Source organism: Rhinichthys klamathensis, unplaced genomic scaffold (genome assembly GCF_029890125.1).
Source record: "Rhinichthys klamathensis goyatoka isolate OS25496 unplaced genomic scaffold, OSU_Roscu_1.1 h1tg000065l_1, whole genome shotgun sequence".
NCBI lineage: Eukaryota > Metazoa > Chordata > Actinopteri > Cypriniformes > Leuciscidae > Rhinichthys > Rhinichthys klamathensis.
Window position 1 is genome coordinate 1,613,771 of NW_026606608.1, and position 13,994 is coordinate 1,627,764.

Consider the following 13,994-nt stretch of genomic DNA (forward strand, 5'->3'; position numbering starts at 1 on the left):
AACGAGTCGTTTGCTGAGCCTGGTGTCAATAAAATCTTTTATTGGACTAACAAGGACGTTTTCAGTTCTGAAACTTACAGGATATTCTTATAATTTGATGACCTCTTAGATGTCAAAAGCTCAAGGAAAATTTGATTTCTCAGTTCATCACCCCTTTAATATAACTCCGATTGTATTCGTCTGAAAGAAGAAAGTCATACCTAGGACGACTTGAGCAAATCATGGGCTTAATTTTCATTTTTGGGTGAATATCCTTTAAGGTGGTTGTATCTACTGCAAACAGACGACACACGTAATCAATAAATGAATGCTCGTAATTATGCAAGGAAATATTAAACATGAACATACAACTGGGATTATTAGCAGAAACTGATTCAAATATTCAATTAATATTACAATACAAGCCTTTGTTGCTACATTGCACTGTTGTATTAAATTTATTTATTTATTTATAAATTAATTTAACCAACATAAAGTCGTTTTATTTTAACAGCTTCAAAATACAGTAAATGCTGTTAATGAAATGATAGTTGAATCATTTACAGTTACTGTACAACACAACGCAATCACTCCAGCACAGTGCTTCTGTTGTTCTGTATGCCATACAAAGCTCATATCTGCTTTCATTCACTCCAGAATGAGCATTATGAGATTTGTAATACATGTTATGGTCTCGTCCTTCCTCCAATCTGATGTTCGAATATAAACGTAACTTTTTAATAAGCAGGGGTAATGCATGAAAAAAAAGTTATTTGAATTTTGTATTTTATCATGTCATCACATTGTCCAGAAGATAATTTTTTTTTTTTTTTGGAAAAATTATATTTTATTCATATGTTCTGCTGTGTGTAGTGACACCAGGACTCAGTTGTTTAAAACATAAAAGACACAAACTTACATGTATAGGGTGTTTTTTTCCATTCATTTTTTAGGTTTCAGGAGGATTATTGGAACCAAACTTTGTATAAAGATGATTCTCAACTATGTTATGAAAGATATAATGGAATAAATTGATACACCATTTTACTTTCTGCAATATGTATATACACAGTACCTAATTTGCATAGTAATGTGTTCATGGGGAAACATGTCATGAAAAAAGAAGTGCAAAAATGGGAGTAATAATTGGCAACATTTTAATAATAATAATTTCTAATATTTCATAGGAATATTGATGTATAATTTCCCCTTGTGTCTCCAGAACGCCTGATGAACGCATGCAAGTGCTGGTGTCTCTACAGTGGATGACGTGTGTGAAATCAATACCCCGTTCTGTAACAGAAAGTCATATTTTAATTTGAAACCCCATAACGTTTTCCTGAGATGTTGATTTATAAAATACAATTTGAAAAGTATTCCGATTTAAATGATAATTACAATATATTATCATATTTTCATAAGACTGCTAAATTTGATCACTAAATTAATGTCAGTCATTTGCAAGCAGAAGTTGTTTAAACCTGTGGCGTCTGAACGAGCTCTTAAAGCGGTGACGTGTGTACGGTGTTGGAGAAACTCCCTCGACGTCCACTACAGAGGACACACGTCTATTCCTGGCTGCCAGGAGGTCACACAACCATTCACATGCTCAGGATGCTTGCATAGTACGAATATACAGGGAGACTTCAGACATACACACACAGACTCATAATGTAATGTTTCTCATCAAAACCAGACGATTTCACATTGATTAATATAATGTGTGGGAATACCAGTATGGCGGCGTCATATAGATCATTTTATATCATGCATTTTATCATGTTTATTTTTACTTTTTTAGATGTCAGCGACATGAAACGTCAGTGAACGTCATTCATAAACACTACAAGGCAAGTAAGTAATATGCACCTGTAAGTTTCTACAGTGAGAGTTAGTGCTGGGCGTTAAGACCAAAAACCTCTAAAAGGATTTTTTAAATTATGCTTTTATATACGTCTATAATTGTTTGTAATGTCATATCAGGTTTGCTTGGCTCACAAAAGTGAAAACATGGAGGCCTTTTCTAAAGTTACTGGATGGATGATCATGAAACATGAAATAATGCATATTTCAAACGAGATGTTTAGTGTGAGTTTAGAGTTAATTTGTTGTTGTTTTTGTGTAGACATGTTTATTTGTCATGTTTTTTTTTTACCCAGCGATGTATGGTATAGTGGTGTATGTGTATCTTATGGTCATGCATATGCATATTGTTTAACTTGTTCATATTTTGTGTACTGTATATAGAATGAATAAAAAAAAAAATGAAAAAAAAAAAGACAATATATGAAGCATGCAGAATGTAAACCATTTTTAAAATGCAGTAAAGACAGAAAATAGATATGCCAACAGCGTTAACATTGCTTCCTTTTATAAACAAAACATTTTCTTAGGACCTTACATGAAATCCATCCACCAAAATACATATATAGAAGCACTTGGGTAACAGCTGCATCATAGTGACATTTAGCATCACGAGTGTAGATGCTTTTAGCAATTATTATAGCTACAGCATGGAGATTTAAAACACATACAGTGTGCAGATGAAGAGCGATTCACTGCCCAGCACTAGCAGATTAGCAGATCAGTAACACTACGACACGCAACCAAATAAACCACAATTCATTCATAATAGTTTCAAAGACATAGCCTATTATGTTTTCTGGATTGCGCAAATAAGTTAAGAATAATAAACCAGTCTGCAAAAGATATTCCAGGCTTATTTTTGTATACATTTCTAAATGTTAAGATGTATTTTTAGATGTGCATGTCCGCTATAAATAAGTGTGAGTGTAGAGATGTTGTGTGTTGTAGTTGAAGGGGAATCAGTCAGAGCTGAACCACAGATGCATGTTTAATGTGATCGACTTCAGCTTTTAGAAAAGGCTCCATCGCCTGCGGAGGGAAGTTTCTAAGCTCAGGATGATGACAAATCTTCAGATGCACACTAGAAACATGGATGCTCAAATGAAATGCAGAGAGAGAGAGAGAGAGAGAGAGAGAGAGAGAGAGAGAGAGAGAGAGAGAGAGAGAGAGAGAGAGAGAGAGAGAGAGAGAGAGAGAGAGAGAGAGAGAGAGAGAGAGAGAGAGAGAGAGAAACACCCCAAAATCACACAAGCTCTTTCAGTGGTTAGGTATGAATGCTTTCCAGCTTCTGCTATTAGCTACAACATTAATATGTGACTAGTTTTTAATGCATGGACACATGCTAATTAATTTGGGTAATAATATTTAAAATGTTCAATCCTCTTCTCCTCCTGTATTTGCTTTAGATTTCAGATCCCATTTTCCTCATGTCACATAATCATGCATCAGCGCATTAAGCAATATGATAATACTGCCGTATAACTGCATAGCCTACACTAATTATTAATGCAGAGGAATAAAAAATAATCATTCTTACATTGATGTTATATGCCTGTCAGGGCAAATCATCTTCAATGTGATGATTATTTGTTCATATTTATTTATACAACCCTATTCCACAGAGGCATCTTATGAATCGTTATGTAATTTTTGCATAAATAAATCACATTAAAACGACCAATGAAACGTTAATGTTTGAACGATTTGATTTCATAAATAGATAAATAAATAAACACACACACACACACACACACACACACACACACACGATATAAGAAACAAAATAAGCAACGACATTTGATGACACCTGCCCGAAAACAGCTCTCGTGTATTTCAATAGCCTATATCTGATGTATATGATTACTATTATAGTATATTTGATCTGTACACGTACCTTCCTCGATAAAAGCGTCCGCTATGAGAGATGTTTGAATACGCGTGTGGGAAATGTCACATCTCGGCTCCTGCAGCTGATTCACACAGCGAAGGGTCGCACAATAACTCCTCTTCGAGCTCTTTAAAATGGCTATATCCCCTTTAGTCTTCAGTGTAGTCGGGCGATTAATAAACGAGGTCAAACATCAACATATAAAAGGCGCTGGAAATAAACACCGTGAGAAAACAAACGCGTATTCCCTTTCAGCCTCAAGCACTGAATTCATCAGTTGACACAGACAAACGAAAATGTCAGGCGTCCTCGTTCTTCATCACACCATCATCGCCTTCAACACACACACACAGATTCGTCGTGTTTCATCTGTTAGCCGCAAAAGCTTTCTTCTTCATCGGTTAATGTTTTAATGTGCTGCTGTTTCTTTCACTGCATCTGCTGCTTTCCCTCTGTCTTCACAATCACACGCGCGTTCTCAGCTGTTTGATTCAGTCAATCAGCGCAGGACAGGCCACGCCCCTCGCTGTCAGTCACGGAGAAGCCCCGCCCCTCACGGGCAGTCACGAACACAAGCCCCGCCCCGCGCTGTCATTCACGAACACAAGCCGCCATCCCTCACAAATATATTTACAAAGCTTTTATTTTTTTGGATTTTATGTTGTCTTTAAAAAGGTAGATACTTAGTGAATGCAGAGAGTATGTGGAGGTTTATGATTAATATGGAAGTAAAATAATAATAAAATAACAAAATAAAAAAAGCTTGTTGAAATGGACTTCTATTGGGGGGGGTGGGGATTATTGAATTTAATTTATTAATTAAATTCAATAATCCATATTGAGCTTTCTCTGTCACAAAGGAGATACAATTTGACACTGATTGGCATTTAGAGACATTCTGTACTCTATTGGAGTTAGACAACACATGTCAGGACCTACTCATTGTCGTAATCATACTCTAGATCTACAATTGTCACATGGAATCAATGTTGATGCCGTGGAAATTCTGCAGCAGAGCGATGACATCTCTCAAGGCTGCAAAGTCAACTCTGTGTTACAAATATGTTAGACCTATCACTTCTGCCACTAAAGATTGCTTTATTAATAATCTTCCTGATCAGTTTCATCATCTCAGCATCCCAGATAGCTTAGAAGAACTCAATATTGCGACAGAAACTTTTAACTCTCTCTTTTCCAGCACTTTAGACACAGTTGCTCCGTTGCGCTTAAAGAAGATTAAAGAAAATAGTCCAACGCCGTAGTACAACGAGCACACCCAGGCCCTTAAGAGAGCAGCCAGAAAAATGGAGCGCAACTGGAAGAAAACTAAACTAGAGGTTTTTCGCATTTCGTGGAGAGAGAGCACGATTGCGTACAGAAAAGCCTTAAAAGCTGCTAGATCTGCTTATTTTTTCGACTCTCTTAGAAGAAAACAAACACAACCCTTGGCATTTATTTGATACAGTGGCTAAATTGACAAGAAATAAAGCTTTTACTTCTGAAGTTTCCAAAGAGCAAAGCAGTAATGACTTTATGAACTTCTTTACTTACAAGATTGATAATATAGACTATGCAAGTACAAGAAATTATAACTATGCGAGCGTCTACTACAGTATCGCATCAGGCAGAGGTATTTTAGTGTTCCTGAGGAAAAATTCTATTCATTCATTGCTATAGGAGAGGAAGAATTGTCTAAACTCGTTAAATCATCTAAATCAACAATATGTATGTTAGACCCTATACCGACTAAGCTACTGAAAGAGATGCTTCCAGAGGTCATATATCCTCTTCTTAATATCATTAATTCATCTTTGTCATTAGGATACGTACAAAAACTTTTAAGCTGGCTATGATTAAACCACTTGTAAAAAAAACAACGCAACTTGATCGTACAGAATTAGTCAATTACAGGCCGATCTCGAATCTGCCTTTTTTGACATAGATATTAGAAAAAGCAGTATCCTCACAACTGCGTTCCTTTTTTAGAAAGAAATGATATCTGCGAGGATTTTCAGTCTGGATTTAGACCGTACCATAGTACCGAGACAGCTCTCATCAGAGTCACAAATGATTTGCTCTTATCATCCGATCGTGGTTGTATCTCGCTATTAGTGTTACTCGATCTTAGTGTTGCATTTGACACAATTGACCACAATATTCTTTTAAATAGACTCGAAAATTATGTTGGCATTAGTGGAATTGCATTAGCATGGTTTAAATCATACTTAACTGACCGTTATTAGTTTGTAGCAGTAAATGAAGAGATGTCTTATAGATCACAAGTTCAGTATGGCGTACCACAAGGCTCAGTACTAGGACCGCTGCTGTTCACTCTGCACATGCTACCATTAGGAGATATCATTAGGAAGCATGCCATTAGTTTTCACTGTTATGCTGATGATACGCAACTCTATATCTCTTCGCGCCCCGACAAAACTTGCCAATTCAAGAAATAACGGAATGTATAGTTGATATAACAGTTTGGATGACTAGTAATTTCCTATTTCTTAATAAAAAAAAAAGAAAGAAACAGAGTTCCTAATGATTGGACCAAAAACCTCTGCACGTACTGCTCAGCCTTCGTTGTCGGTTAGTCATCTTCATTTACATAGCTCTTTTAACAATGTAGATTGTTCCAAAGCTGCTTTACAGTGATAATAGGAAATTAGGAAGGTTTAATTAGGAAGGTTTAGTAACCTGGGTGTGCTCTTTGATACCAATCTTTGATTTGTGAAAGGGGCTAATGACACATCAAAAGTTTGATGTCAAATTTGGCAAAGCGTTGCAGAATTACAGGATCAGAATCAGCTTAGCACCATGCCATCAAATTCATTGATGTGTTCAAAATCAAATGCGAATCAAAAACCAATTTTATGATTTTTGGGCAAACCGTTCACATCGTTGAGGAGATATACCCTCGCATCCAGTTTGGCTATATATCTTCGTCGAATTCGTCCGTGCGTTATTCGAAAACGGTTGGGTTTATCAAAAAGCTTTTTGCCAGCATGGTCTGAAGATGATCTGAGCAAATTTTAGTGAAAATCGGATGTCAATATGCCAATCGAATCGACTTGAGCCACGGAATCAGAGGAAAAGGGAATCTTGTTTTTAGCCATTACAATTCAAAAGTTAAAGGAGAACTCCAGCGCAAAATGAACCTTTGGTCTAATAAAACATTGGTACCTATAGTCAACCGTTCTCTGAGATTTGTTTTCATGATAATCGAATGTAAAGAGTTTTATCTCTAAAAACTGTTTAGCGTATAACGCTAGTAATGGGGGCATTTAATAAGTAAAAAGAAATCGCCTAATCAAGCCACGAACGACGTGCTAAGTGAGCTGAACTGTATGAAGTTCAGTGAACTTCTGAACTGTATGAATGGCGTTCGTGGTTTGATTAGTCGAGACTGTTTTCCAAAGATGGCTCCTGTCTGTATACACGAAGTGGACTGTCTTTATCTTTATCTTCTTATTAAACGGTCTGTACACTTACAAAGTTCTCAATGCTTCGTTTTGCATGTAGGGACCCTCATTATGTTACTGTGTTCATGTGGGGCTATTTTGAGCCTTGTTAGTGGTATAAACTAGCGATTTCTTTTTACTTATTATATGCCCCCATTACTAGCGGTATACGCTAAACAGTTTTTAGAGATAAAACTCTTTACATTCGATTATCATGAAAACAAATCTCAGAGAACGGTTGACTAGGTACCAATGTTTTATTAGACCAAAGGTTCATTTTGCGCCGGAGTTCTCCTTTAAGGTTCAAAAGTGAAATTTTGGACAGTTGGTGGCGCTAGATAGACAAAGTTAGCAAACCCAAAAGTCCTGTGGTTAATGTTCAGACTCTCCTCTATCAGTGTGCCAAATTTCACAACTTTTTACCAAAAGGTTCAATGGGGAGCCATTGACTCAAGAGTGAAAGAAGTGTGAATCTGAAGCCAAAGCAAAATACATAATCATTTGAGATAATGCTGCTTTTAAAATACTGTTGGAATTAAAAGCTGTTAATGCTTTTAATAGAGAAACTGCACGAATATATTTCCCAGTACACCAACTCAAAATAACCACAACTATTGATAATGCAAAGAGTTGTCCTGTTTTAACATCCGCGATTATTGACGTTGTCCCTAACTGTAGTCTGTATTCACTTCAGAGATTTTTCTTACAGTTCAGGAGCTTGCACCACTTTTCCATTCACCCTTTTCCCAGTCTCCTCCTTTACCAAAGCTGTCTTCCTGTGTATGTGGGAGGGGCAGATGGAACCTGTGGAAAAATAAAAAAATAGCCATAAAGAAGCAGGCATATTTACAGTCAAGACATTTACATTAATAATAATAATAATAATTCATTACATTTATATAGCGCTTTTCTAGGCACTCAAAGCGCTTCACATGGAAGGGGGAATCTCCTCAACCACCACCAATGTGCAGCATCCACTTGGATGATGCGACGGCAGCCATAGTGCGCCAGAACGCCCACCACACACCAGCTTACTGGTGGAGAGGAGACAGAGTGATGAAGCCAATCAGTGTATATATATATGGGGATGATTAGGAGGCCATGATGGACAGAGGCCACTGGGCAAATTTGGCCAGGATGCCGGGGTTACACCCCTACTCTTTCGAAAGACATCCTGGGATTTTTAATGACCACAGAGAGTCAGGACCTCGGTTTAACGTCTCATCCGAAGGACGGAACATTAGATGAGTGGTGTTTCATAAGTGGGAAAAACACCTCTCGCGCATTAGACAGAACACACAATCTGTCAGCACCTGACATGACTCCGATCCCTCTGGTGTTGATTTTCTCCTCTTGGAACGCCTTTTATGAAATTGTTTTCACAAGATAATAAATCTTGTTTAGATGGAGTGGTAAGATGTTTTGTTTTCTAGGTTGTTCTAGCCTTTTTGAGTCAACACACTAAACACTGTGTTGTTCTGGGATTTACATACTTCCCTGTATTTCCACAGAGGATCTCATTGTGATCTCAGCAAGAGCGTGTCGACTCTTCTGACAGATCCTACACACTGGCCATCTGGTCTCTGCTTTGTCATTTCTCTGCTTATTCAGGTGCTGAGAATCAGAGAGTTCACCTCAAAAGTGTCTGTGAACGACTTCAAGTTTCGCCCCAGATCATGCTTTCTTCAGATCTCCTACATCAGAGAATGGTGAAGTAGCCAAGTCATTGTGATAATGCCAAGTAAAATCTATTCTTTGATAAAAAATAAAAATAAATTCAGAGAAATTATAGGTTGATATGAATAGTGTACACGCCCCTAACCCAGGGCCAGATCTACCATACGGGCAATCTGGGCACGTGATTTAAATGTGGGTACTTTTACTTAGTTTAACTTGAATAACTTTCAAATGAAAAAACTGTACTTTTACTTCGTTACGTCGGGCGACGTTACTCTCGTTATTTTATTTTAATGTAATTTGTTGTTGTTAAATGCGTAGTTTATACCAGGGGCGTCACTAGGATTCTCATTTTAGGGGGGCTAAGCCCCCAATATGATTTTTAAAAATATATATAAAAAAATTTAACACTTTAGTTTAGGATCTAAAGATCACTATTAACCATTTTCATTATGATGCAAAGGCACGGTTTTATAATAACTGTGGTCCCAAATGTGAGGTAGGGCAAATAGGGGGGTTCGGGGCCTCCCCGAGAAAATTTTGATTTCTCTGATCTACATGTGCATTTTAAGATGTTCTGAAGGCCAAAAAACTTGGATAGTGGACAGCTGATAATTTTTCTCTCCTCATCAGCATCACACTCTTTTTCTCTTTGTTTTTATCTTGCCCAGCTGAGCTTTGACTGATATAGGCTTTTCATTTTTGTCTGTCAATGAAGAAAGTAAACGTAGGGTCAACTGATAGGTTGATTTTGCCTATGAATCATTTTCTCAGACGCGTTTATTTCCTGAAAGCTACTAAAGGTAATTAAGTTTATTAAATGCATTCACAATATGTAGGCTACACATTTATTATTGATCTTATGCCTAATACAGGGCCGTAGACAGGGCTTTATAATCACAGAGGTCCTAAATTTGAGGTTGGTAGGGGGTTAAATGTTTTTATTTCTCTGATATGTGCATTTCAAGACGTTTGAAGACCAAAAAAAAAAGGATAAGAAATAGCTTTAAAACCATGTCAGTGGGCAGATTATTTGTCAATACCTGCTCTCTTCTCATCTCCATCACTCTTTCTTTTTTTCTCAGTCTCTTCCTCCCTTTCTCTTCCCCTCCTAAGCTGAGCTTTTTTAATTTACTATAGGCTACAATTTGTATTACATTCTCAGTATGTACACATTCATTATTAATCTTGTGCCTAACATGATGAAAACGGCTTTGTTAATGTTTCTTGTAAACTAACGTTAATTATTACATTACATGAGTCACGTTACATAGGCCTAATTTCAGTTCAGAATATCGACATTAGACAAAACTATATTAGTTTGCCTGATTATTTTTTTGTCATTCGTTTAACATTTATGACCTAAAAAAAGTAAAATATGAAATGTTAAGTTTAGCTACTTACATCTTATCTCGTACGCGTCGAGTCGGACTGTTAGGGCCCTTACATAGTCAACGCATCGGTACGCATACGCGTGCGCAAGGCTACACATCGCTACGCTTCGGCCGCCATTATGCGTCGATGCGTAGCCAAATGTGTCATCCTAGTTTTTGATACGCGACGCGCCGATGCACGCAATACTATGCGTTGTCGGTGGGGGCGACATTGCAAGTAATGTACATACAAAGGTATATTATTATGTTTACAGAAGAAGAAGATTTGAATACAATGGCGGGCGAAGAGGAAAAGTTATGCGAGCTTGTTCGTATTTGTTGCCGCCGATGTAAAATCAGCAATATGCACTCCTCTTCAGTTGCCATTTTGATCTGAATATTACGTGACTCGACTCTAGACTCTACTACCCCCTGCTGCGCGATCGGTGTATTGCATTTCACGCATTGCCGGTGACGCTTGTGTACTATGAAAAGGAGCGCGTAGCTCGCGTCGCTCGCGTTGCTCGCGTTGACTATGTAACGGCCCTTAAAATTCGCGCTCAGCAGCGTCTGTGAACATAAAGCCCGCCTACTTTGATTTGATTGGTCATCTCAAATATTCTGACATTGACGAGCTGTGACAGACCAATGAGGCTCAGATGAACACACAAATGAACACACACACACACACACACACCCTGTCCTCTGTTTCTGACGTGCTCTCTGCTCGCGCGCCGCTGCGGATTGAAGATGAAGAACGCGCTGAATCTGATTATAACAAGACTGAAGCGAACACGAATTTGTGTAGCCTACACTTAATCACACATTTTTAGGGGGGCTAGGCAGAAGTTTAGGGGGGCTGAAGCCCCCCTAAAAAGGGCCTAGCGACGCCCCTGGTTTATACCAAGCGCGCTGTATCTTTTTTTTTCTGGGCATGAACGATGCTCAATTCACAAATGAATCACTCTTTTGAGTCGATTCTGTTCAAAGACATAATCAAACAAGTTGGCAGATCTGTCTAAATCGGTTCGCGAATCAGTTTGAATGATTTGTTCAGTTTCCTGCATGCACTGAATCGTCTGAAGCGGTTTCACACTCATATCAGTCGTAACAGGAAGATTTAAAGGGTTAGTTCACCTAAAAATGAAAATTAAGTCATTAATTACTCACCCCCATGCTGTACCAACCCCGTAAGACCTTCGTTCAGCTTCGGAAACCAAATGATATTTATATAAGATATTTTTTATTAAATCTGAGAGGTGGATCACTGCTACATAGGCTGCCTAAGGGAATGACACTTGACGGCCCAGAAAGTCATTAAAGAAAATGTTTAAACAGGGTTCTCAAGTTTTATCAAAAGCTTGGAGTGAGATCACATGCGGTTAGGGGAGGAGCCTTAGGGGAGGAGCCCCAGTGGAGCCCCCCCCCCCCCCCATCCCCGCCCCCCAATTTTACCCATTGTTCATAATAAACCAGCACAAATTGAAATTATAACAATTGGTAAATCTGAAAAATGACAGTGCAATTCATCACATCAAATATACTCTTTAATGTTATATTTCAAAATTACACAAATATAACAAATTGCTCCAAACAGTTTGGAAAAACAAATCTTTTTGCATTTTTCCCTGACATCTTTGAAAAATACAAATGCAATGGCAATGATTAATGTATGTTTTGACAGGATATAAAATATTACCCAGAGCACTCTGCTTTAATACATGTAGCCTTAATGTAACTAGAAAGACTATTACAGTATAATATATAATTTAAAATAAAATGTAGAAATACATCTTCATTCCTTCCCATAGCCACTAACATTTCCCTTAGCCAAAGCTTCTGGCCTGGTTGCAAAGTAGTTGTAGAGTTTTTGACTGCATCAATAATAATGTATACGATGGGCTATATATTAAATGTTCTAGCCTAAAAATGTTAGACGAGCTTTCTTCCAACTTACCTTCTCCATCACGACCTATGATCACGACGTGTGTTCGCGCGATATTGTTGGTTACCTAGTAACGAACGTAGGCTACTGTGGCCGAGAATGTGTGTGCGTGTGTTCGCGCGATGTCGCGGTGGCCGAGAATGTTCCGTCAACTTCCGTGTGTTCGCGCATCTATGTTGCCTAGTAACGAACGCTATCTGGCCGAGATACGGACGCGCTGGCGGCAGGAAACTTCACTTTGTGTGCCTGCGCCTCGTATACGACGTTATATAAAACTTGCAGGACAACTTGGTTGCCATTGCCTTTTCAGCGTGAGAAATACATGGTGTGGCGTGTGAGCGTGTGAACTGGTTGAATTGCGTGTGTCTCACGGCCAATGCGTGAGACTTGAGAACCCTGGTTTGAATATTTCATGTGCCTACAGTGGCTCCACTATAAGTTTATCAAGTGACGAGACTACTTTTTGTGCGGAAAAACAAACAAAAATAACGCCTTTATTCGACTATTCCATTGCTTCCTTGTGGGCCTGAGACGAGAGTTCAAGAGATTTCCAGGACGCATGCGCGAGAACTGACGTTCTTCTTCTACTACACAGCGCGCGTCTTACAAGCAGAGGAAGACGCGCGCTGTACATAGTAGTAGAAGAAGAATGTCAGTTCTACTCAAGGAAATTCTACTCAAAGGGATTTCAGCCTTTCAGAATCGGGCGGCTAAATATCCAGCATCTCGGAGGAGTAATGAGGCTGGTGGCGGAAAGACACGCTCTCTCACCAATGAGGCACTGACCCGACACCTTTACAATGGTGAAACTGTTCCACGAGAGTGGATTATATATTCACCGTCCACCGGAGACATTTTTTGCTTTGTCTGTAAAGTGTTATCAACACACAGCAGCGCATTTGTGTTTGGGTTTAGCAACTGGAAACATCCAGAGAATAACGGAACATGAAATGAATGGTGAACACAGAAAATGCATGCTTTCACTTACACGTCGCAGTAAACATCTGAGAACTGTGGATGCTTCTCTTGGGAGACAAATTGAAGCAGAAGGACAGTACTGGAAGGATGTATTGAAGCGTATAGTTGCCGTCATTAAATTTCTGGGTAAAAGGGGGCTTCCTTTCCATGGAGATGATGAACAATTGGGATCCCCACATAATGGTAATTACCTGGGAATCCTCGAGCTGCTCGCACAATTTTATCCATTTTTAATGGAGCATTTACAGAAGTATGGTCAGAAAGGTCGTGGTAAGACTTCATATTTGTCATCAACTATCTGTGATGAATTTAAATCTTGTAAATCGATTTAAGCTTACAAGCAACGGCTTCCAAAAGGAGGGATATGGATTTAATGACCGCTGTGCACCTTTTGGAATCGCTGTACAATGTTGCATCACTAAGAGGGCAATTTACTGACTTTGAGACACCCGGAGGTGTTTGAGACTCACCGCGTGAGTAAAAGAAGAGCCTTTGATGATGAGACAGTGGACAATGAAGTGCTTCTCACGGGAAGTAAAAAGTTCCAAGTTGAGACGTTCAATCGATTATTGACAGTTTGCTGTCAGGACTGAACAAACGGCTGGATGCATACAGAGACATAAATAGTCGTTTTGGTGTCTTGTTTGACATGGACTGTGATGACACTGATCTCCGCAAACGGGCCAATGCTCTCTCATCTTCATATCCAACTGACATGGATTCTGCTTTAGCTGATGAGCTGATCCAGTTTAGGTCTTTTGTCAGCAGTGAGCAATATAAGACACCTGCAAACCTATTGCAGGTTGTGCTGAGGAATCAGACGCTAT

General features: G+C 38.7%; 1 protein-coding gene across 1 annotated transcript in view; it reads right to left on the minus strand.

Annotated features, from left to right (window-relative positions):
* gprc5ba (G protein-coupled receptor, class C, group 5, member Ba) overlaps positions 1 to 4,009 on the minus strand; it is a 40,771-nt gene extending 36,762 nt beyond the window's left edge. The window contains exon 1 of the mRNA XM_056249970.1: positions 3,740 to 4,009. The gene's annotated coding sequence lies outside the window, so the exon portion shown is untranslated. The remainder of the gene's footprint in view (positions 1 to 3,739) is intronic.
* Positions 4,010 to 13,994: the final 9,985 nt, after the last annotated feature.